This window comes from Mus musculus, chromosome 16 (genome assembly GCF_000001635.26).
Source record: "Mus musculus strain C57BL/6J chromosome 16, GRCm38.p6 C57BL/6J".
NCBI classification, from domain to species: domain Eukaryota; kingdom Metazoa; phylum Chordata; class Mammalia; order Rodentia; family Muridae; genus Mus; species Mus musculus.
Genome location: NC_000082.6, coordinates 52,893,986 through 52,920,522, shown reverse-complemented (window position 1 = coordinate 52,920,522; position 26,537 = coordinate 52,893,986). Strand labels below are relative to the sequence as shown.

Sequence of the window (26,537 nt, the reverse complement as noted above, 5' to 3'; positions counted from 1 at the left end):
CATTTTTAGACTTCCCATGGGATGGTCTCCCTAAATTATTATGGAATATCAAATACTTAGTAATAAAAGTCATATGGGTAATTAACATGAAATGAACTTTGCAGGTTTTATCTGTGTGTATGTATACATTTTATATAAACATATGTATATATAATGTTATTTATTTATGTATTTATATAAGAAAAAGAAACCATGTATTTAGGACGGGGAGACATGGAAGGGTTAGGAGAAGAAAGAGACCCAGTGTCAACCTCTTATCTTCAAATATGTAGACACATACTTGCGTTCAATTGTACATGAGCCCCAAAATGGTTAATAAATGAAGGAGGTAGACTTTGATAAACAGAACATTTTTTAATATAAAAAAAGAAGTCAGTAAATGGAAGGAAAAAGCAAGATAGATTGCAATTCAAAGATAAAGATGAGTCTAATCCCAATGAAACATAAATCTACAGTCTTCTGTTAATTTAAGAGGGCTTGATGCCCCAGAATAAGGGAATGCCAGGACAGTAAGGTAGGTGGGAGTGGGTTGGGGGTGGAGGAGCACCCTCTTGGAAGCAGGGGGAGGGATAGGATAGGGGGTTTTCAGAGGGAAATCCAGGAAGTGTGACAACATTTGAAATGTAAAGAAATAAAATAACCAATAAAAGACATTTTTAAAAAGAGGGTGATAGGAATGGTAGGACATCATAGGAAGACTCAAGGTATCAGGATATTCATAGTCAAAATGATATGAGATCTAAAAGAAGCAGACAGATGGTGTCCAAGATGGCATCTTATCTAGACTAAAGGATGAGAACACAATGGATTTTACACAACAGGCATTCACCTGTACTCATGAGAAAGGGTTAACAGTGCAAACAAACTAGTAGACATACAGTTGAAAATGGTGTTCAGCCTTTGCATAGATGATAAGAATTCAATATAAACACATAACAGCTTGCTGAGCAATTTACTGTGTGTTGCATTTGAATCTAAGCGCTTCTCTTCAAGTAACTCACTTCATCATTTCAAAAATTTAATGAGGCAGATGTTTGCACTCAACCAAAGGAAAAAAGCAGCTGACCCCTGTGGTTGAATTAGGGAAGGCTGAAAGAAGTTGAGGAGGATGGTGACCCTGTAGGAGGACTAGCAGTCTCAATTAATCTGGACCCCCGAGATCTCTCAAACTCTGGACCACCAAACAGACACCATATACCAGCTGATCTGAGGCCCCCCCAACACATATACAGTAGAGGACTTCTGGGTCTGTGTTAAATCAGATTGTTGTAACTAACCGTCAAGAGACTGGAGGCCCCAGGGAGTTTAGAGGTCAGGAGTGGTGGGGAGTGAGGGCATCCATGTGGAGACCGGGTGGGGTGGGAAGGAGGTGTGAGATGTGGAACAGTTGAAGGGTGGATTAAGAGAGTGAGGAATGGAATATGGAATGCAAAAAATAAATTAAATTTTTTTTAATTTAAAAAAAATACTTTTCAAGACAAAACAAAAAAAAATTAATGAGATAAACTCTATTATTAGCCCCAACTTAAATATAAGCATCTGTGGCATACAAACACTTGGCTATTTAATAAAGGAAAAAAGTAGTTGGGTTTTGAACTAGAACTGACTTCAATTTTGAAATCATATCTTAAATACAGTGAAATGTATGAGTGTTCAAAATAAGTGTGCACAGTGTTCTTTTTCCCAGATATGTGATGTCAAGAAAAATAACAGGTCAAATCGAAGACTATAAGATAAAATGTACAACATAGAAGGACATATCCTTGAAAGGTGGAAAATTCTAAGTAAGAAAAGGGGTATCCAATAATTAAAATATATTAAAATTCCTATAAGTATACAGATGAACATATTTCACCATACTGGTGTAGCAATGGCTTTGGGAAGGTATTTCAGAGAGGAATATAATATCTTATGTAAAAAAAAAATGGGCACTAAAACTCACTATGCAGATATCTTAATCATGACAGGAATGAGTGAGTATTACAGGGGATCATGAAGGATATGAAATCATCTTTCTCTGATATGCTGTGTGTGTGTGCATGCGTGCGTGCGTGTGTGTGTTCATGTGCACATGTGTGTGTTGGTCCTAAGTATTATATAGTAGTAATTTAAATATTGGATAGCGGGGAAATGTACCCAGAAAACTTTTATTGATTTTAGATGATCACATATCTCTATCTGAAGAATTTAGCTTATAGAAAAATCCCACTGAGTGTTAAAATTGCAAACTGGAGAGTTTGTACTATAACTAATAAAAAAAAAAGATAATTGAAAGAAGCAGTCTACTCTGGAAACCTATGTTCAGTGACACCCTGCAACCGACAAGCAATATGACTTTGTTTAGATCACATAGCCTATGAAAGACATGGGTCATTCATCTGTAGTGTAAGAGTTCACCTTCAAGGTTCATTTTAGCTTTAGCAACCATTAAAAATCTTATGTTAAAATTATAGTTCAAAACTAATGTATATAAAGATAGCCAACAAGGCTTTCTTTCTTCCCCAATTTTAGTCAGTTTTATCATCCCACCTCATAAGCCAGCTTAATCTAGTTTACTCAGAATATACTCTGAATTCAGTTCATCTGCACTGCCAGCTTAACTGGGTATATAACTCTTTAGGAGGTATGTCTTCCGTTGGGTTATGTTTGTGTGGACATTTACATAAAGATTAACTAAGTGGAGAATATACACTGAATATGAGTGGAACCATGCTGTTGTTTGGAGTCTTAGTTAATGTTTCTATCACTATAAAGAGACACTGTAATGAATCGTATAAAGAAAAAACATTTAATTGAGACTGGCTTACAGTGTCAGGAGTTTAATTCGTTATTGTTATGGCAAGAATCATGGCAAGTACAAGCATATATGGTGCTGGAGATGGAGCTGAGAGTTCTATATCTTGGGGTTTTTGTTTGTTTGTCTGTTTTGTTTTGTTTTGGGGGCGGGGTTGAGACAAGGTTTCTCTGTGTATCCCTGGCTGTCCTGGATCTCACTCTGTAGACAAGGGTGGCCTTGAACTCAGAAATTCACCTGCGTCTGCCTCCCAAGTGCTGGGATTAAAGCATGTGCCACCACACCCGGCATGAGAGTTCTACATTTTGATCCTAAAGTAATATAAGGATACTGTGTCTCACATACGGCATAGCTTGAGAATATAAAACCTCAAACCCTGTCTCCATAGTGACATACTTCCTCCAACAAGGCCACACCTGCTTATAGTGCTGCTCTCTATTGTCACGCACTCAAACACACAAATATACTGGAGCCATTCCTTTTCAACAAAGACAGGGTTCTAGATGGAGGAACAAGGATAAAATGAGCTAAGTATCAGTATTTGTCTCTTTTTGCTTCCAGACAAATCATACAGAGTGATGAGGTACCTTAAGACCCTGCTACTATAGATAGACAGATCCCTTTGTACTGCCTTCTCCATATGATTGTAGATTATATCTCAAGGTTGTTAGACAAAATTAATCTTTTCTCCTTTAATTTGCTTAAAAGGAGGTTTTGAAATTAAAATATAACTATACCATTTTCTCATTCCCTTGCTTCCATGGAGCCTTCCCATGCACCCCTATTCTCATTCTCTCTCTCTCTCTCTCTCTCTCTCTCTCTCTCTCTCTCTCTCTCTCTCTCTCTCTCTCCCTCTCTCTCTCTCTCCCTCTCTCTCTCTCTCTCTCATTAACGACCTCTTTTTAAAAAATCCGTACACAGACCCATATGTGTGTTTTTCTAAATATATTAATACATCATGTACAATCTATATTGTGTTGCTTTTGTTGTGTAACTGCATTCACTTTTGGATAACCAATTGGGTGTTCTTTCACGGAGACTATTTCCTCTAGTCCTAGTGTTCTTTGGCTGCCTATAGTTAGTTGTCTAGTATTAAAAGTTTCTTTGCACATCCTCTTCCATGTTTCCATATCCAGTGATATTTTTCTTCTTAGGTTCTCTCTAGATAGCCGTATTGATGAAACATCAAGGATGCAACGTCTTTGGTTTTTTGGGGTTTTTTTTTTTGTTTTGTTTTTGTTTTTGTTTTTGTTTTTTTAGAAGACATAGTTTCACATCAATTTTTAGTTTTAGTTTTGTTTTGTTGTTCTTCATTTGTTTTGTTTGGTTTGGTTTGGTATTGTTTTTGAACTGTAACCAAAAGAAATAGTTAGTACCAGGACCTTGCATATCATGCTGACATACCTGATGTACTGGCTGGTTTTGTGTCAACTTGACACAGCTGGAGTTATCACAGAGAAAGGAGCTTCAGTTGGGGAGATGCCTCCATGAGATACAACTGTAAGGCATTTTCTCAATTAATGATCAAGGGGGAAAGGCCCCTTGTGGGTGGGACCACCTCTGGGCTGGTAGTCTTGGTTCCATAAGAGAGCATGCTGAGCCAGCCAGGGGAAGCAAGCCAGTAAAGAACATCCCTCCATGGCCTCTGCATCAGCTCCTGCTTCCTGACCTGCTTGAGTTCCAGTCCTGACTTCTTTGGTGATAAACAGCAGTATGGAAGTGTAAGCCGAATAAACCCTTTCCTCCCCAACTTGCTTCTTGGTCATGAGGTTTGTGCAGGAATAGAAACCCTGGCTAAGGCACCTGACCATAGGTTTGTAAGAGTTTGGAACCAGTTTGAGGGTTGACATGAAAATTTTTAGAGCTGGGGGGGGGGAGGGAAATCCTAGGAGCAAGTCTTATTGAGCCACTCTTTTTGACTGATGAAAATTAGAATGTTGATAAAGAAAGAGATCAATGTCCTGATGAACTGTCAGGGGGAAAAAGGAGTTTGTACAGAACTGGGCTATAGTTCATTCCTATAACATTAAGTCAAAATGGGGCTGTTAGCAATCAATTAAAAAGAATTTTAAAATAATAAACTCAGTTATTGCTGGAAAAGGAACAACATACAGGTGTGGTCACAGCTTAGTCAAAAACACAGAGAAAAGAAGTATTTTTTAAAATGTGCACTTTGACTAGGAAAGAAATATGAGCTAAAGTTGCAGGTGCCAAGGTTACAGTTAACAGAACTGTATGTAATTCTTTTAAAATATAACAAGATTAATGAAAACTGTCTGAAATTCACAACTTGTGTAATAGAGATGTCTTGACAAGACCCCATTCATCAAAAGGTTACAATTGTGCAAATGGAAATTATTTGTAAAAGAGGATCTCAACTTACAATGACACTGAAGGGACTCTTCAACCGAAAACAAACACACAGACAATTATTTCCCAGAGGTAAGCAGAAGCCACTACAGCTATAATAGCCTGTTTGTGTTTCATGCTAGTAGCATAAGTTGGCTCTAGCATCCACATGGTACTGGCTTTTGAAAAATGAAGAATGCAAAAGGCCACACCTACTTATAGTGTCAAGCACTCAAACACACAAATCTATTGGGGCCATTCCTATTCAAACCAAGACAGGGTCCTAGATGGAGGAACCTGTAGGGAGTCATAGAGACTTGAGCTACTGTTTCAGAAAGCATTTATAGCAAAACACTGTGGCCGGGCTGAATTCTCTGACAGGAAGTGTGGAGAGCTGTGATTGTGTAAAGCTGTTAAGACAAAACACAAGTTGCTAGAGTTCAGGATGCTGGAGATATCAAAACATGGAGATACTCAGCAAGCAGAGCTGCAGACAGAAAAGAGGAATGGCCCAAGGGAGAGGCTACATGAGTCTTAAGAATAGGCTGCATTATTGTACAAGTGTGACATCATATATATCATTTTCTTTCTTCTCTTATAGTTTTGTGAAACTGCTTAAGTAGTGTGAAGAACTAGTTATAAAGAAAAAAAATAAACATTCATGTATTCAAACCTGACTATCCCAAGTTACTATGTTTAGCATTTGTACAAAAGCTATTCCATCACAGAACCAAAATTCCCTTTCCTAGGAGGAGGCACAGTCTTACATGAAATTGAAATTACCAATAGCAAGTTAGCTCATTCTAAGAGTAATGACAACTCAACCCAGAAAGCAGAGAAGCCAAGGAACAGCGCCTGGCCCCTAAATTGCCTATTGTGGAGTTGTAATTTGTCAGGTGTGTATTTTGCTTGACTACATTCTTTTGTTTGTTTGTTTTTGTTTTTGTTTTTCGAGACAGGATTTCTCTGTGTAGCCCTGGCTGTCCTGGAACTCACTTTGTAGACCAGGCTGGCCTTGAACTCAGAAATCTGCCTGCCTCTGCCTCCTGAGTTCTGGGATTAAAGGTGTGCGCCACAATGCCCAGCTGCCATGTGATCCATCCAATAGCCGACTGTGAGCATCCACTTCTATGTTTGCTAGGCCCAGGCATACTCTGACAAGAGACAGCTATATCAGGGTCCTTTCAGCATAATCTTGCTAGTGTATGCAATGGTGTCAGCATTTGGAAGCTAATTATGGGATGGATCCCCGGATATGCTAGTGTCTACATGGTCCATCCTTTTATCTCAGCTCCAAACTTTGTCTCTGTAACTCCTTCCAAGGGTGTTTTGTTCCCTCTTCTAAGGAGGGGCATAGTGTTCACACTTCAGTCTTCATTTTTCTTGAGTTTCATGTGTTTAGGAAATTGTATCTTATATCTTGGGTATCTTAGGTTTTGGGCTAATATCCACTTATCAGTGAGTACATATTGTGTGAGTTCCTTTGTGAATGTGTTACCTCACTCAGGATGATGCCCTCCAGGTCGATCCATTTGGCTAGGAATTTCATAAATTCATTCTTTTTAATAGCTGAGTAGTACTCCATTGTGTAGATGTACCACATTTTCTGTATCCATTCCTCTGTTGAGGGGCATCTGGGTTCCTTCCAGCTTCTGGCTATTATAAATAAGGCTGCTATGAACATAGTGGAGCATGTGTCCTTCTTACCAGTTGGGGCTTCTTCTGGATATATGCCCAGGAGAGGTATTGCTGGATCCTCCGGTAGTACTATATCCAGTTTTCTGAGGAACCGCCAGACTGATTTCCATAGTGGTTGTACAAGCCTGCAATCCCACCAACAATGGAGGAGTGTTCCTCTTTCTCCACATCCACGCCAGCATCTGCTGTCACCTGAATTTTTGATCTTAGCCATTCTGACTGGTGTGAGGTGGAATCTCAGGGTTGTTTTGATTTGCATTTCCCTGATGATTAAGGATGTTGAGCATTTTTTCAGGTGCTTCTCTGCCATTCGGTATTCCTCAGGTGAGAATTCTTTGTTCAGTTCTGAGCCCCATTTTTTAATGGGGTTATTTGATTTTCTGAAGTCCACCTTCTTGAGTTCTTTATATATGTTGGATATTAGTCCCCTATCTGATTTATGATAGGTAAAGATCCTTTCCCAATCTGTTGGTGGTCTTTTTGTCTTATTGACGGTGTCTTTTGCCTTGCAGAAACTTTGGAGTTTCATTAGGTCCCATTTGTCAATTCTCGATCTTACAGAGCAAGCCATTGCTGTTCTGTTCAGGAATTTTTCCCCTGTACCCATATCTTCAAGGCTTTTCCCCACTTTCTCCTCTATAAGTTTCAGTGTCTCTGGTTTTATGTGAAGTTCCTTGATCCACTTAGATTTGACCTTAGTACAAGGAGATAAGTATGGATCGATTCGCATTCTTCTACATGATAACAACCAGTTGTGCCAGCACCAATTGTTGAAAATGCTGTCTTTCTTCCACTGGATGGTTTTAGCTCCCTTGTCGAAGATCAAGTGACCATAGGTGTGTGGGTTCATTTCTGGGTCTTCAATTCTATTCCATTGGTCTACTTGTCTGTCTCTATACCAGTACCATGCAGTTTTTATCACAATTGCCCTGTAGTAAAGCTTTAGGTCAGGCATGGTGATTCCACCAGAGGTTCTTTTATCCTTGAGAAGAGTTTTTGCTATCCTAGGTTTTTTGTTTTTCCAGATGAATGTGCAAATTGCTCCTTCTAATTCGTTGAAGAATTGAGTTGGAATTTTGATGGGGATTGCATTGAATCTGTAGATTGCTTTTGGCAAGATAGCCATTTTTACAATGTTGATCCTGCCAATCCATGAGCATGGGAGATCTTTCCATCTTCTGAGATCTTCTTTAATTTCTTTCTTCAGAGGCTATTGGATGGATCACATGGCCCCCAATGAAGGAGCTAGAGAAAGTACCAAAGAAGCTAAAGGGATCTGCAACCCTATAGGTGGAACAACATTATGAACTAACCAGTACCCCGGAGCTCTTGACTCTAGCTGCATATGCATCAAAAGATGGCCTAGTCGGCCATCACTGGAAAGAGAGGCCCATTGGACACGCAAACTTTATATGCCCCAGTACAGGGGAACGCCAGGGCCATAAAAGGGGAGTGGGTGGGTAGGGGAGAGGGGGTGGGTGGCTATGGGGGACTTTTGGTATAGCATTGCAAATGTAAATGAGCGAAATACCTAATAAAAAATGGAAAAAAAAAAAAACAAAAAAAAAACAATGCCCAGCTGCTTGACTACATTCTTTACTCAGGTTTATACTCAGAACCTGGCAATCACCTATGAATACTCAACCGGCAAGCTATCCTCAGCTTTTATTTTATTTTTTATTGGAGACAAGGTCTCACTCTGTTGCCTAGGTTAGCCTTAAACTTACTATCTTCCAGCTTGAACTGTCTAAGTAGTTGGAACTAAATTATATATATATATATACACACACATATATAAATTTTATTAAATAATTATTAACTATATCATTATATAACACTGTATTTTAATATATTTTAATAGATATTAATATAACATACATTAAAATCATAATTAGATTATAAACATACTGATATTTAATATAATTAATTATATTATAAAATATTAACATAATTATTATATGTTAATTATATATTGTCGTTACATGAATAATAAATATTATATATAATGTAGTATATACAATAAATATTATCTATTGTAACAATATAATATATAACAATAAATTTTTTTCTAGTAGGAGAAACAGACTCACATGCATTTCCAATAATAATGAGTAAATATGCATTAGCTTACCTGTGATATTATCAATTATATTTACTTAATAAAGAGAGCAGATGCTTTTCTTTATTATGATTATCTTACTACTGATTCTGCCTTTCAAGGATTCTCATAGTAAATAAAAACAAAAGCAAAAACAAAATGATGAATGACTAAAACCAGTTTATGCAAATCTTCGGAAGAAAGGTAAAAATTCATGGAAACTATTTCACAGTAGTTTGGGGAAAAAAATGAGTGAGAGGAGGTAAAAAATGTCAGGAAATGAAGCCGTCTGTATGTGGTATTGTAAAGATATACACACATCAGAGAAACAGACCTGTAGGAGGTTTTGGCCCCCAACTTTCCATTATATATAAAGGGAGTATCTTTCATACAAATCCCTTCCTGGGGAGTTAAAGACTATTAATAGTTATTGAAGAAAGGGCTATTATTTCTCTAGTTGTAAAGATATTGTGGAACTAGGTAGAAAGAAAAGGTCAAACAGCAAATTATTTATTTTGTTTACTGTCTACAAGGTAAATAGTTCCACAAGGACACACATTTCTTTTTACCTTGTTGTCTACAGTATTCTGGCAAGAAGAGGAACAATAAATATTACTATTGAAAATAAGAAAAAATATCATCTAAATTACCTGTTCACTTTATAGAAAAAGAAGGTTCCTGAAACAATGCTGTAGACTTTTATTTCAGAACATAACTTACTTTACATTACCAGTCTTTAGTATCTCATAGATTTTAATCACAATTTAGAGGTTGAAGAAAACCAAATACCATTTATTTCTATTATATTTATTGGCAAGAAATATGAACATGCCTTTCATAAAACATCTGGACCTCATCTAAGCTGTTACCTTGCTCAGTCATTTCAAGTGATATACAGAGATAAGTGGCAAGAAAAGATAATTCATGCTAGAGGTGGACACTAGAAATTACAGCATCAACTAAACAATGTTCATCACAAGACAGTTGATGAGAAATGAATATATATAAAACCATAAAAAGATGAGTTAGAAAACACAAAGCAAGCCTAAAATAGTAATCAGTTGAAAATATCTAAAATTCCTGCACTTGGTATTGCATATTAAATAAGGTAATATCATAATTTACACTAAAATCATATAAATTAAAATAGATAAAAGAGGAGATATGAGACAACTGCTGAGTAGATAAAACATAGATAACTCAAGAAGATGAATTTTCACTTACTTGGCAACGGTGTTTGTCCTAGAGTTTGTTATAATTTCTATCTTACATTCTAAAGCTTATAGAAAAGTTGCACTTGAATGACTAAGCCATTATTAAATAACAACTTTGATTTGCATTTAGAAAATACAGACTAATCCATGAACTTGAGACAATAGAATTGTGTGATAGCCCTCCTTACTCCTGGGATCTGTTCATCACCCAGTAGAAACCATGCAGTTTTCTGTGACTGCCTAACTTATAGAAAAGCAATCTGTTTGAACTAATTTCAGAGGATCAAGGTTACTCAGAAAGGTCCATCGAGGGGAAGGATAGAAAAATGTGGGGTGCATGATATAAAAATGAATACCCAGCACAGAAAAGCAGGCAAACAAACAAAATAAATAAGAATCCCAAACTTCTTGGCCCATTGAAATACCCATAGAAGAGTTTAATGTGTTGCCTATTTTGCTTCCCTGTTTTCTTTCCTTGGAATTAAGGTCAGGATCATTCACATACTGGGTAGCACTCCATCCTGGTGCTGTACTCTCAACTTGTTTTAACTTTCTACTTTGTAGCCCATGCTGACCTGAGCTTACTCTCCAGCTCAGACAGGCCCTTAACTTATTATCTTTCTGTACACTTGGAACTATATAAGCCTGCACTAGTAACCCTGAAAACAAAATTGGAGCCTAGGTAATGGTGAATCTCTCAAAGTGCAAACTCTTCAGCAAAGTTGATTGCTTTCCTACCAATCTTTATCTTCCACATATTTGATCTTAAATTGTGAGTAGATGGAATTTGTTCTGGCAGAAAATGTAATACCATTTTAAAGATCATTAGTGCTTGTGATTTGACCTCTCTTACACCAAACAATAAGGCAGACGAAGTCTGAATCTGGTTAATGGACACTTTGGTTCTTTCCTGAGATCTTTAAATCTCTGAATTACATTTTCCCTTAAAGCCAACCTCTCTGGGTACTAAAAGGAACATGACTTTAATTTCTCTAAACTTAATAAATCAATAAGGAAAGCTGTAACTGTAATATGATTTTATATTATAAAAATCCTTACACAAACTATTATTAAAACCATACAAGAAAAGAGGATTTTGAAAATAAAATCAGCTGAATAATTCCCAAACAATAGGCCAATAATTACTTTTATATTTTGTTATGCTTCAGTGTTTGATTCTAAACATGCAAAATATTCCCAAGGTTTAGGATTCTGCTGCCTTATACCATATTAAATTATAAGATCTTGAATCATTTGTGACATTATTCATTGTTTTATCGCTATTTTAAAATGCCAACTTTACATAATATCTTAGCAATGGAAATCCTGAACTCCATTTGTACTTTTCAAATGATTCAAAATTTAGGCTTTAGAACTCATTGTATAAGAACAATTTTTTAAAGTCTATTGTGACATTACATTTCAAAAGCTTTGCACCAAATTCTATTACTACTAGTTAAGTAGGTGCCAGCTTTACCCCAAACTCATTAGCATTGGCTATTATGTTTGTTAATTTAAAAGGTTTTAAATGTACCTTTTTATTGCTTTAATTTGGATGGGTTTGATTACTGTATAGATGCTTCATGTTAACAGATGTTTACTTTCCACCTGGAATTTTTTAATGAATTGTTTAATTTCTTCTTCACTTACCCACCAGAATCTTGATGTTACCATGACCTTAAACCTGCACTTCAAAAAATACTGTTTTTTTTTAATTAGATATTTTCTTTATTTACATTTCAAGTGTTATCCTCTTTCCTGGTTTCCCCTCCGAAAACTCCCCAGCTCCTCCTCAGCTCCTCCTGGTCACCATTCTACCCACTCCTGCTTCCTGACTCTGGCATTCCCCTACACTGGAACATAGAGACTTCACAGGATCAAGGGCCTCTCCTCCCACTGATGACCGACTAGGTCTTCCTCTGCTACATATATAGCTGGAGCCATGAGTCCCACCATGTGTATCCTTTGGCTGGTGGTTTAGTCCCTGAGAGCTTTGCAGGTACTGGGTGGTTCATATTGTTGTTCCTCCTATGGGACTGCAAACCTCTTCAACTTCTTGAGTCTTTTCTATAGCTTCTTCATTGGGGACCCTGTGGTCAGTACCATGGGTGGCTGTGAGCATCTACTTCTATATTTGTCAGGCACTGACAGAGCCTCTCAGGAGACAATTATACCAGACTCCTGCCAGCAAGTACTTGCTGGCATTCACAATAGTGTCTGGGTTTGGTGATTGTATATGGGATGGATCCCTAGGTGGGGCAGACTCTGGATGATAATTTCTTGAGTCTCTGCTCCACACTTTGTCTCTGTAACTCCTTTCATGAGTATTTTGTTCCCCCTTCCAAGAAGTTTCAAAGTAACCACCTTTTGGTTCTAAGTGAGAGATCATCTAAACCAATGTTACCTGTAGTTCATGGAGGATTGTCTTGACTGAGGCCAGCAAAAGCAGAAAAGACTGCCTACTGTGCAAGGCATGATTCCCTGGGCCAGGGATTTCTGAACTATGCACGAGTGAAGGACAAAAGGTGAGCACAAGCATGTCTGCATGATATATTATCATCTACTCTTGGCTGTGCATATAATAAGACCAGGTGTCTCAAGCTCCTGCTACTATGACTTCCATTCTACAATGGAATTATATATAACTTGAAAGACAGAGCTATATAAATATATCCCTCTTAAATTTTGTAGAGACTCTTATCATAGAAATGTAAAAACAAGAAAGTAAGACAATAATATTTTGAAATGGAAGACTAGTGGTTGAATTTCACAAGGAGAATCATGCAAATTCAAAATATCAATAATAATCCTGGTTTCAAGAAACTAATATTTATCTCTGTCTTTTTTTAATTTATTATTTTTAATGAGGTATTTCCTTCATTTACATTTTAAATGCTATCCCAAAAGTCCCCCAGATCCTACTCCCCCCACTCCCCTAGCTCCCACTCCCACTTCTTGGCCCTGGCGTTCCCCTGTACTGAGGCATATAAAGTTTGCAAGACCAAGGGGCCTCTCTTCCCAATGATGGCCAGCTAGGCCATCTTCTGCTACATATGCAGCTAGAGGCACGAACTCTGGGGAGTACTGGGTAGTTCATATTGTTGTTCCACCTATAGGGTTATAGACCCCTTTAGCTCCTTGGGTACTTTCTCTAGCTCCTCCATTGGAGGCCCTGTGTTCCATCCAATAGCTGACTGTGAGCATCCACTTCTGTGTCTGCCAGTCCCAGGCATAGCTTCTCAATGATAAAAGAACCTCTGGTGGAATCACCATGCCTGACTTAAAGCTGTACTACAGAGCAATTGTGATAAAAACTGCATGGTACTGGTATAGTGACAGACAAGTAGACCAATGGAATAGAATTGAAGACCCACAAATGAACCCACACACCTATGGTCACTTGATATTTGACAAGGGAGCAAAAACCATCCAGTGGAAAAAAGACAGCATTTTCAACAAATGGCGCTGGCACAGCTGGCGGTTATCATATAGAAGAATGCGAACCGATCCATTACTATCTCCTTGTACTAAGGTCATATCTCTGTCTTATTGTCATAATCTAGACATGGATTTGATCCTTATGAACTACCATTTCTTCACCTACAATAAAAAGAACATGGTGGACTCTAAGGTAGAATGAATATTTATCCATTATGATGCTTGGTATTGAGAATCTGAATCTTTTAACAGTCTCTGCATTATCCTTAAAAAAAAAAAAAGAGAGAGAAGTTACACTATAAAACTATGTAATCATTGAGCTAAAGTGCCCAGTGGTTAAGAACACTTGCTTCTCCAGGAATAAATCTGAGTTTGGTTCTCAGCAATCATATAACAACTCAATACCATCTATAGGTCTAGTTCCAGAGGACCATTTATGGATTCCAGAGATATGGAACATACAGACAGTGAATGTGCATTTATATATGCATAACTCATGCAATTAAGATTCTTTAAATAGCACTCTATCATTTAAATACAAGGATGAATCAAATCATTTCTAGAAAGAACTTCTAATATGGCTCAATGATAAAAATAACTGGTGACTGAAATCAAGATAAAATCCCAAATAATTATACAGGTTAGAAAGATTGTTTGCTATACATTTTATTGCTGTGTAAGTATGTTTACCCAATCAGTATGGTAATATAAACCTTCAATTGTTTTTTCAGGCAGGTTGTCACTCTGCAACTTTGATTTGTTTTGAACTCATTGTATCAACCAAGCTGGCCTCAAACTCACAGAGGTCTATGTACTTTTGTTTTTTCTCCCAAAAACTTAAAGGCATGAACCAACACCCAAAATCTTTTTCAGCTCAAAAATGTAGCAAACCATGATATTATCTGCACTTTGTAGGCATAATAATATCTATTGCCTTCCAGGTAGGAATAGTGACATCTATGCTTTGACTTTTAATAAACTCAGTTACTCATTCAACTATTTCACTCAATTACTGAGCATTTATGAGATACCGCTGACTTTGCAAGCCATGGCAGAGGGACTTGGCTATGAATAAGGTGATCCTGACTTCAAAGATCTAAATGTTTCATGAATTTTGTTAGACAAAGTATGATTATATCGGGAATCACAATCATTTTAATTATGTTTTAGTTATCAAATAATATCCTTTTTCACAAAAAGATGTAATAAAGATTCTTCAGCAGTGATATTTTATATTGTTTGTACCCCTCATCTCTGTTACAGGTCAATTTTATCAAGATCCATATATAAACTAGCTTTATTCTGTTTCAACTAAGGAGAACCCATGTATTTACCTTCCATCTAGAGACTGCCATGTCCGGAGATCCATTTCATAATCAGCCTCCAAACGCTGATACCATTGCATACACTAGCAAGATTTTGCAGAAAGGACCCTGATATAGCTGTCTCTTGTGAGACTTTGTCGGGGCCTAGCAAACACAGAAGTAGATGCTCACAGTCAACTATTGGATGGATCACAGGGCCCACGATGGAGGAACTAGAGAAAGTACTCAAGGAGCTAAAGGGATTTGCAACCCTATAGGTGGAACAGCAATATGAACTAATTAGTACTCCCAGGAGCTCACGTCTCTAGTTGCATATGTATCAGAAGATGGCCTAGTCAGCCATCTCTGGAAAGAGAGGCCCATTGGTCATGCAAACTTTATATGCCTCAGTACAGGGGAACGCCAGGGCCAAGAAGTGGGAGTGGGTGGGTAGGGGAGTGTGGGGGTGTATGGGGGACTTTTGGGATAGCACTGGAAATGTAAATGAAGAAAATACCTAATAAAAAACATTAAAAAAGAAAATGTTAGTAGAATGCTCATAATAAATTATTATAAGTACAATGGTAGGTTTTGGAATGTACTAAAAAATGATGCTGGTCTAATAAAGTAACAGTAGTATGTTCTCTTCTTAAGATTAATGACTCATTAGACATAGTGGTTGGCTAGCTTTCTACTAACACATATCATTTTCCTCTTATTGGACAGTCCTGAAATTCACTAAGATATCTTGTGGCTATATATGAGTGCCACTACTCTCCCTTCATGGATGTCTTTCTATTCTGGTCAGTGTTGTGGTTCATAGGCATCAAAGTTGGATAGGACTATTGAGTGCTTCCCTCTTTGGGGGCTTGCAAAGTACATTCTGCTACCATGAAAGCTGGACCTCAGGAAGCTTTCAGGTTGGTTCTGGCTTGAATCATCATCCATCCTAACTGTGAAGTGCCTTCCATAATAGGAATAAATTAATAAATTTATTAAGGAAGAAATGATTAAGAAGAATGGACCATCCAGAGACTGCCGCACCCGGGGATCCATCCCATAATCAGCCACCAAACATAGACACTATTGCGTATGCCAGCAAGATTTTGTTGAAAGGACCCAGATATAGCTGTCTCTTGTGAGGTTATGCCAGTGCCTGGCAAAAATTGAAGTGGATGCTCACAGTCAGCTATTGGATGGAACACAGGGTCCCCAATAACGGGGCTAGAGAAAGTATTCAAGGAGCTGAAAGGGTCTGCAATCCTATAGGTGGAACAACAATATGAACTAACCAGTACCCCCAGAGCTCATGTCTCTAGCTGCATATGAATCAGAAGATGGCCTAGTTGGCCATCATTGGGAAGAGAGGCCCCTTGGTCTTGCAAACTTTATATGCCTCAGTACAGGGGAACACCAGGGCCAAGAAGTGGGAGTGGGTGGGTAGGGGAGCAGGGGGGGGCAGGGTATAGGGGATTTTCGGGATAGCATTTGGAATGTAGATGAAGAAAATACCTAATTAAAAAGAAAAAAAAGAAGAAGAATCAAGATAAAAATCATGTAGCTATTACTGGCAGATGCCACATAGAAAGTGGACAGGTAAGCTTCCTGGAGATAGTCTACCATTTTGCACAGCTGTAATAGATGTGTCTCAGAGAGGCACAGTGCCAGAGGCTTAGTCTCCTGATTGCTTCTTGCTTCTGCTGTGCCTTTACTTGTTTGTTACTGCTCATATATTTAACATGGTGTGATTGGGCATAGGGAGACTTTCACTGTGTGATTGTCCCTTGGGAGACAGCCCGTTCTATTGGGAAATATTCCTGAAGGACAATATGAAGATGAATTTTCATAAAATAATATTTTAAGATGAGCGCAATGATTTTACAGAATTCCTGGTTGAATTTAAATAGTTTTAGGAAGTTAGGGTAGTTGATAGAAATTTTAAAGAGAGGGTTAAAATTGTTTTGAAAAACAATATAATAAAGTTAGAATTAAGAATAAAATATGCCCCCTCCATTGTAGAAGAGTTTAAGCTTCACAGGTTGGAAAAGGGAGATTTCATGCACCATGACATGTCACTGTACTTGGAAGAGGAAAATGGCTTGAAACAAGTTAATGATATAGGAAAACACTGATTCTAGGTTGAGTCCGAGTTCCTAAATATTGTGATATATATACATGTGTGTGTGTGTGTGTGTGTGTGTCTAAGTGTATGTGTCTCTGTGTGTCCCTGTGTGTCTATGTATCTACTTATCTACATATCTTTGTATCTATCTATGTATCTATATATGTCTGTATCTATGTATCTATAAATATATGTATGCATTAAAAGTTTGTTAGATCTTTCCTCCATCTGCCCAGTGTGTAAAGTATCTACATGTATGTATGAATGTATGCATGTTTGTATATGTGAAGTTGTCAGAGCTCATTGAAGTTGCTTCATCTGTCCAGTGTGCACATATATGTGTTTGCATGTGTGCATCTGTGTGCATGTGTAGATTCTCCACTTTGCTTTTCTTCTCATCATCCACCAACGTGTTCAAAGAGTTTCTTTTTGGTCACATGGAGTACTGGCCCCAATATATCAAGCTTTATGCTTTATCCCCCAGAAAAACATCTGCTCATTTACCAATCATCAACTCTACATTCTTGCCTCATTTTACCATGTGTTTTTGAAGCTGGCCATCAACACATTTCAATGGATACATAAAAGGAATCTGATAAAATCAAGCAATCTGTGATGATAAATCTGTCAACAATCTAAGGGTACAAGAAAGGTATCTCCAGGAGGCAGAGGCAGGCAGATTTCTGAGTTCGAGGTCAGCCTGGTCTACAAAGTGAGTTCCAGGACAGCCAGGGCTATACAGAGAAACCCTGTCTCGAAAAAAAAAAAAAAAAAAAAAAAAAAAAAAAAAAGAAGAAGAAAAAAAAATTAAAGGTATCTCAGCCTACTAATGGTCACATATAAAACACTACATAAGAAATACTTCAAATAATACCATACTGGTCAGTGAAAAAAAAATAAGAAGAAAGATCCTATTTATTCCAATTTAAGAACAAGTCCAAAATATATATGCCCCTTTCATAGTGTTAGACATTCTAACAAAATGGATTATGCAAGGAAAAAATACCAGAATCTTTCAGATAAATAATGGCTGACTGTAGGTGAGTAATATTAGCATAGAAAACTTTAGTCAACCAAAGATATCTAGAACTAATAAAGTAAATAAAATGGTCATATATGGAATTCACAAGATGGCAATCTTTCTTCTTGCTGTATTTCCAAAGGAAATGAAGCCAGCATGGGAAACCTATATCTACAGTCCTCTGTGCACATGAATTGTCTTCAGGCAACTTAATAGATAAGGGATATATCATACATGTATACACAATAAAAATCCTTTGACATTTATAAAGAAATGTTGAAGAACCCAGCAAACACAGTGTTGTGTAAAAGAAGCCAAGGCAGAGATAGAAAACTGTTGCAAGAGCTTAAAGTGGATTCTAAAAATGTAAAAATTATAGCAGAGTTGGTATGATCATTTCCATAACAGATATGTTTGATCTTGATTGCAAACATCAAATTACAATATCTAAATGTATTTAAAACATAATGTATACCATCAATATAATTCATCATGGCTAGAATATAGAACTTGATATATATAAACAGAGTATTTAGTAACATATTTCTCTATTCTCCTACTTACACTTTTGTTTTATTAGTATATTTGCAGAAAACACTTTAAGCATTTTAAATTGTGAGTGTTTGTTGGCAAAGTTATTAAATGCCTTGTATACATTTCTCCTGCTTGATGATTTTTGTTAGCTCGCATAGGACATCCAGGCTTTGGAAAAGATTAAATATTGATATAAATTAATACATATACTAATTTTGAGAATAAATTAAGCAAGTTGTTGAAAAAAAAAAAACAATATATTCTTTACCATAAAAATGAACAAACTCTTTCTACACTGTGCAATAGAACCTATACTGTTAAAAAATTAAAATCCATTATTCTGATTTTTGCATATATTTATAATTTAAGTGTCTATGAGTAACTGGTAATTCCCTAGAAAAGAAACACTAATGAACATAAAAGGAATGTATAGAAATAATGAATTGGCTTTTCTGATTTTTTTTATGTAAAAGTTTGGCACCTCATCATTCTTTGGATATAGAACACCTCACAGATTCCTTTGAACTGTCTGGAACTTGGTGATCAGGTAGCTCAAGGATAAAAACAGCTGTTCAAAGAACTTCTGGCTTTTATGGAAGATCCATTCATGAAAGTAATAGTTTCTTTGTTGATTCTCCATCTTGCATATTGAAGAAATTTGTGCATTCCATTGTATTTTATATTATATCTGTCATTAACTAATAGTAATAACTAAAATCATTATAGCTATATTTCTGGATGTGAGTTGGAAAATAATGAAGATTTAAGTTTTGTAATCGGATTGTGTTTGTCACTACTGAGGCTATAATTCTTTCACTCAACCCCTTTATCCCTCCTAGATCATCAATAAGCTGCCGTGACCTCTGTGGATGAAGCTAAAGCCCAAAGCATCATTTGTCAAGCTGCTTTGTCTGCCTCTACTGATAAATATAAAAGTGGTTCTCCTGAGTTTCCAACAGAAGAGCAAACTATTGTACACTATTTTAAAAAAAAATGTTTACCTTGCCTTGCAATTCTTTCTGATTCTGCTGTTCTCATAATTTTAAGATCTCCATATGCATGTTGTACCCACACACATACACACATGCACTGCACATATTCATCCAATTGTCTTTTGCTCACAAATTACTATGTATAATTTATTATTTCTATTATGTGCATCTTACCAGCATTTCCTTTCCTGGCAATGAATCAATAAAAGGTGAAGGATGTGTGGTTTCTTCTTAGTCAAAACAGAGTAAAGCTCATTGATGTATGGGTTTTAATAATAACATTGGCCTGTAATATTGCTGAGAGAAAGGAATGGTAAAACAATATTAAATATCATTTTCTTTGTATCTTTCCTCGTATTGTATTTAAAGAGAACATTTTTAAACTAAAACATAACTACAAAGACTATGAGATAGTCATAATTTTTATGCCTAAATTCATAAAATGTTTAAATTCTTGCAAATAGGATCATCATCTTTGGAATCAAGCTCTGATCATGCCTAGCAAAATTACGAGAAAAAAAAATCTAGACCATTATAGAAAACCACAACTAAACATAGAGCAGAGATCAACAGATCATGAGAGCTCAAACATAAGGAGTACATCTACAACATAACTCCTTTCATAGGACTAGGGGAACATTATACAAGAGTAGACAGAACAATTTGCAAAGAAGCAGGAAGTCTGTTGTGTGACTAGGTATCCTAGAAATGACTCTCTAAACAAGACTTAAAGACAGTATCGATGGATATGCCAAAACATGACACCTGAGAGGGAACTAATTGTAATGATAATGATACTAATACTTAATAATAATAACCATCATTACTATAAAATAAAAACTAACAAATTAAAATAATTTAAAACAAAGAGAAGAGAAAGAGCCAATGTAGAAGCAAAGAAAACACTCTCAGATGCAGAGACACACACATCCATACATATATAAATAGCCTATAAAGACAAAACCAAAACCCATAATATATATTCAAAGACCTATATGGAAAAAAGAAAAAGAAAAAGAAAAAGAAAACAACAAAACACCAACAAAAAAAATCCCTGACAAATTGTTGTGAGACAGTCTTGGTTTTGTGTTGGTCATCTAGTGTTGGCCATGGGGCCTGCCCTTAAATGTGATTTGTACACCAGTGAAAGTCCATTGGAGATAACTGATTCTTCATTTGCAAGCAGTTATCATTCTTAAAGTGTTGTTAAAAAATAAACCGTACTTTGTTTATTTCTGATGAAAGTTCTTTTATGATAACAAGTCTCAAGAAAAATGACACTTTGGGGATGGTTTATTGATTAAATTTAGAACAATGGTTGTAGCTTGTTGATTTGTTTAAATAGAAAAAGTATTTCTTTGTGTAGTCTATTTGCTATACATAGACAATACCAACTCTAAGCATATCAGTGTCCTAATTTTATGCATCTTCTGTGTGTTCATAACTTTACTATACTCTGTAAAATGCTACCTGATTTATTCTAATTACTTAAACTTCAATGAAAAATAGTAGAATAGTTACAAGTTTTCTGGATGTTTATTTCAATATTAAAGCTTCTGTGGTTGACAAAGAATGTTCAATATAAGTTTTAAAACTTGACAGAAAACACACATACACACACACACATACACACACACACACCTATAGCAGCACTGCAGTAATTATAGCCTAGCTTAATGTCTTTAATTGCTCAACTTAGACCTCAGAAATTGTCATTTTTCTGTTAATAATTTTGAACAAACTGAGCTATAACCAATACTAAAGATAACCATTGTCCTCTCCCATGTACAATTATTTGATAATCTATATTATCACATTTCCCTCCCAATTTTATGGTTATTATTATCATTATTATTATCATTATTAATACTACTATCAGTATTATCATTACTACTCCTATTATAATTTATTTTTATATTTTTGAGTGGCTATCAATTGGATATAGGTTTTGGGTTAGGACTTGGGGTATCAGTGCTGGGGCTCGATCTGGCCCAGATCTGTGCAGACTCTGTGTGTGCTGCCACAGCCTCTGTGAGTCATATGTGGATTCATCCTGATATATTTAGAAGTCCTTTTTTTCTTGGCCCTATCCCCTCTGACTCTTACAACTTTTCTGCCACCATTTTTGCAGAGTTTTCTAAGCTCTGAGGGGAGGATTGGTGAAGACATCCCTTTATGGACTGAGTAAGGAATGTCTCTCACTCTCCTTTGCATTGTGCAGCTGTGAGTCTCTGTATTTCCTCCCATCTACCATAAGAAGAAACTTCTCCTATGATGACTGACCAAGTTACGAATATGTGAATATAGCTGGATGTCATTAAGAGCCGTGTTGTTGCTCTGTTCCTTTAGCAGAACCATAATACTCAGCTTTTCCCTAGGTCCTTAGCCTATCTTGTCTCAGATTCTTGACTATCCAAGCATTGTCATGGAATGGGTCTGAAATCCAACCAGATATTGCTTGATTAGTCACACAAGCTTTGAGACAGTATTGTACTACTAGATCTTTCATGCAGGCAACATTGTAGATAATAGGGATGTAACTGTGTTGGTATTTACCTTTCTCCTCCAGTGCCATGTAGAGCAGCTTTTAGTACCGTGAACACTAGGCTCTAGTAATGAACAGCCGAGGTCGGCATCAGCATGATTTTTTCACGTTCTCTGAGTTGTATAAATATTATCTGCCGCTCTAAGGTCTTACTATAAGTTCATAGAGAACAACCAATAGCATTGGCCATAGCTTGAGTAGTTTTGAGATTACCATGAGCCAACAATTCGAATAGATGTAACCTGTTCCAGGAACCAAAGGCTTCTTTTGATGATATAAGATGTCCTATTGTATAACTTATAATTTTGTGCATATATTGCTTTTCTCGTTTTATACACTTTCTGTGGTTTTTAATAATGAACAGTTCCTTTATGTCTTTGAGAGAACAGGCACTGCAAAGTCACATCCAATCTGCTTGCTCTCTATATATGATAAGATCTGATAAAATTTTTAAAATTCAATCTCTGTGTGATCATAAAACACAATGATAAAATATGCATAATTTCATTTCAATATTTACCCACATATAAGTAAATATCTTAGATTATCTATGTCAATGTCTCTTCTTCTTTAATATCTTTTGAAGATGTATGCTCACAAGGAACCTATTGATTAGCAGTGTATATTGATAATTAGCAACATTGTTTCTGGTTTGAGGTAAGGTAGTATCTTGCAATTTGTTAATCATGCACAATTTAGCCTACTTATTCAGCTTTGGATAAACTGCTCAATTTATCTAAAACACAAGTTATTCAACTTGAGGATGTTTGTCATGGATATATCTAGTTCATTGGCTTAAGAAGAATATTCACTGAATAAAGTACCTGGGGAAAATGTCTGGTCTGCCATTTATTTTTCTGGTGAGCCTAGCCATATCTCCAGTCCTACCTGTAGTTTATATGCCAGGTTTCTTAATCCATTATCAAGAGGGTAGCTTATAGCTCAACAGAGAGTGTGATACTCTACTGAATCATTTTCATCACATGTAATTATTTACTTTGTGTATGTGTTTGTGGTGATAGGGGGGATGCACGCTACAGTGTGTGTGGTGGTGGTGGGCACAGAGCAGACTTGGTGAGCATCTATTTGCTCTTTGTCTTATAAGATTTCTGGGGATCAAACACATGTCATCAGGCCTGACCGCAAACACCTTTAACAGCTGAGGAACTGTCAATGAGGAACTACCTAATGAGTACTTCTTAAAAAGAGAAATAATTCTACATGTTGAACACACCAGCCAGTATCATTACATGTTTAAAAGAAGTCTGGTTTTTCTGTGACCCAGGAGCCACTTACTAATACCATATGATATTGTCTTTTACTTTCTTTCTGAACAAACAATCAGGACTTCACATAATAGTCATTGATAATGTTTTCCATTCAATCTTCCTTCAGCTGCATAACTCCAACTCAATAATAATATTCTTTTAATGTAATGTTTAGGAAACCGTATAGTAGTAGTAAATGTACATAGGCAAGCATTTTATATCTTATTATAATTCTTACCTTCTCAATATAATTTAGCTTAAGATAGCATAAATTGTTTTAAAATGCAGTTTAATGTTTTCATATTTTGGCTTACAAATTCATATACTATCTCTGAGTCACAAAGAACTTCATATGTCAAATAGAACAATTCTATTTTTTTACAATTTTTAAGTAGTAACTAAGGACAGAGAAGAGAAACAGCTTTACTATGTCACATAGGTGATTTTTCAAGCACATATTGGCCAGCATCATGCTCTTAAATTCAAACTCTACAGATCAGTATTTTAATTATAGTATCAAAATTAATTGCCAGTCACCTGGTTGACAAATTTTTAAATTATGTCTGGACTCCTTGGGATACATTTCTATGACTTACATATATCTTCTTAGACAAAGGAACTTGAAGTGTGACCAGTGAAACCAAGAAATTGACCTTTCTGAAGCTAAGTATTTTCACATTTATCTTTGTTGAGTTAGAAATAATGAATCTGAGTAAAGCAAGAAATATTGTTTCATGTTATTCAATTATGTCTAATAGCAACTAAGGAAAAAGTCTAATAAACAAAGAGTAAAATAAACAAGTCATATGTTTGGCCTTTCCAAATTCCTTCAAAATTCAATGATATGACTTTATGAGAGGCTTCAACCAGAAACAAAAACTGTATTGCTTGACCTAAAATTTATAAACAATAAAGAAAGGTAGAAGTAGGGAAGAGTGCATATTTCATTGCCTAAAATATGGATGAAAATGTGAACGTTAATAATAACTGATAGAGGTACTGGGGAGCTATGTTATGGTTCTGGTAGACTATTTAGGAATGGCTAAGATCAAGTTGTCTGGCAACAAATGCTGTCAAGGAATCAGGGAAAGGAGAAACTTTACTCACTGTTAATGTGACTATAAGCTGGTACAGCCACTATAAAAACCATTGTGAAAAAAATTTTTTTCAATGCTAAAAGAGATACATGAGGAAGCTATACTACTTCTTTGTATATACTCTAAAGACCCAATATCTTACTACAGACATGCTTGAACAGGCATGTTCATTACCATTTTACTCACAATAATTAAGGATTGAAAGAAACCTAAATGTTTTTCAACTAACGAATAGATAATAAAAATGCATTATACATATACAGTGGAAACTTACAGATTCATCTGTAAAGGAAAATGAAAACATAAAATATGTGACTTATTGAAACTGGAAAATATTATATTGAATAACATGACCTAATCTCAGAATGACAAATGCCACGGGTACTCGATTATTCGTGAGATTCTAACTCCAAGTCCTTAAATTTAAGAATGTAAGATGAATTAACTACAGAAGCTAAAAGGAGGAAAACCAACTCTAGAAGAAGCCAGGGACAAAGAACTCTACAGAGTGCAATATTAGGGTATGGGTGTTATGAAATAGAAAAAAATGGAATGGGTTCTAACAGGAAAGAAAAGAGAAGGCATTACACAGTAGGAGTGAGGAAGGAGAGGTAAGTAACATTAAGCATGTTTGAAAAGGCTATAGTGAAGCATATAAAGTAAGTTTACTTACAAATAAACACAACCACACATGCATGGGTCAGGGATAAGGAGAGACAAACACAGAAATCAGAGAAGCAGGAAGAGTTGAAACAGTTATGTCTCATGGGATGATGATATTTTGCCTAAGAATCATAGACCAGGAAATAGTGGTAGGCAAGAAAGGCTGATACTGAGTTGCTAATTAGGGCATCCAAAAATTACCACAAAATAAAGACTGTTGCCTTCGCCCTTGATTACCTCTCAGAACGTTTGAGAAGACCCTGTGAACTTCAGACAGAGGACTTGGAGGAATCAAGCTGGAACTAACCTGAAAGCGTATCCCCTAAGGACTGCATCTCACACTATCAGAAGGTGCTTTGCAAGCTTCTAAGGAAGAAACGCAATCAATAAGTTACATCCAGCTCTAAAGTTTAGGAACCACAAAAAATGTTTCCAGCAAGATAACGCCAACAATGCAACTGGGGCTTTTTTATTTTGTAGGTAACTAAGAGCTAATAGCTGTTAAGGTACACATGCCACTCGGTTCAAGGGAACTCATACCTACTAGTGTAAACCCAGCTGCTTATAGGTTGGCATATCACAGACTCCAGAAGATATCCTAACACTTCCATTGTTCTAAAACAATATGCTTTCTACCTATATCATGAATACTTTTCTTTATATCCATAGATAAGTTTAACTCTCATTTCTCATCAAATGAAGTATCTTGGTTTTGTAATGGATAGACATTATTACAGAGATACACAAATACTAATAGTGCAAACAAGTGATTATAGGGGGTTCAGTCTGAGTGAATAAATGTTCAGCAAACCCACTGAACCTAAGGCTCAGGAAAAATAAAAAGAAGGACACATAAGATTGTAAAAACCAGAGAGCCAGAGTATCTACATATAGTGCCTTCTATACATGGCAAGCATGCTGTATCCACAAAATCTCAATAAAGTGATTGCTAGAAGAAGACCTGAACAGTGTCGTCATAAACTGACTTCTCAGATGGTGTGGGACAAATTACATAGGGCTCAACCTTTAGCCTAGGTAAAAGCAATCAAGACTGATGTATGCATATGGAGAAGATCTCACATGCCTGAGAGAGGTGGGGGGAACAGGGGGACCTAAATTTAAATCTCCAGGCTCACGAATATTTGGGCATGACAGTGAGTACTCATAACCATATTGGTTGGAAGAAAAATTAAATATATCAAATGAACTTTCTGGCCAGACAAGTTATCCAAAATGCTAAGCTTCAGGTTCGTTGAAATATCCCCTTTCAAGGGAACAAAGCAAAGAGGGATAGAAGCAGGTACCTGAATTCTGCGAGAACACATACCAGTTCATTCAATATGTGTACACATACTCTGTTCTCTCTCTCTGTCTCTCTCTGTCTCTCTCTGTCTCTCTCT

The 26,537-nt window shown here is 36.4% G+C and overlaps 1 long non-coding RNA gene across 4 annotated transcripts in view; it reads right to left on the bottom strand.

Moving 5' to 3' along the window:
- The window catches only part of 4930405D01Rik, a 125,135-nt gene that overhangs the window by 33,425 nt on the left and 65,173 nt on the right, over nucleotides 1-26,537 (bottom strand). For all 4 annotated transcript variants that reach the window (XR_001781883.1, XR_876113.2, XR_876112.2 and 1 more), the window contains one exon: nucleotides 19,739-19,861. This is a non-coding gene — a long non-coding RNA (RIKEN cDNA 4930405D01 gene). The remainder of the gene's footprint in view (nucleotides 1-19,738; nucleotides 19,862-26,537) is intronic.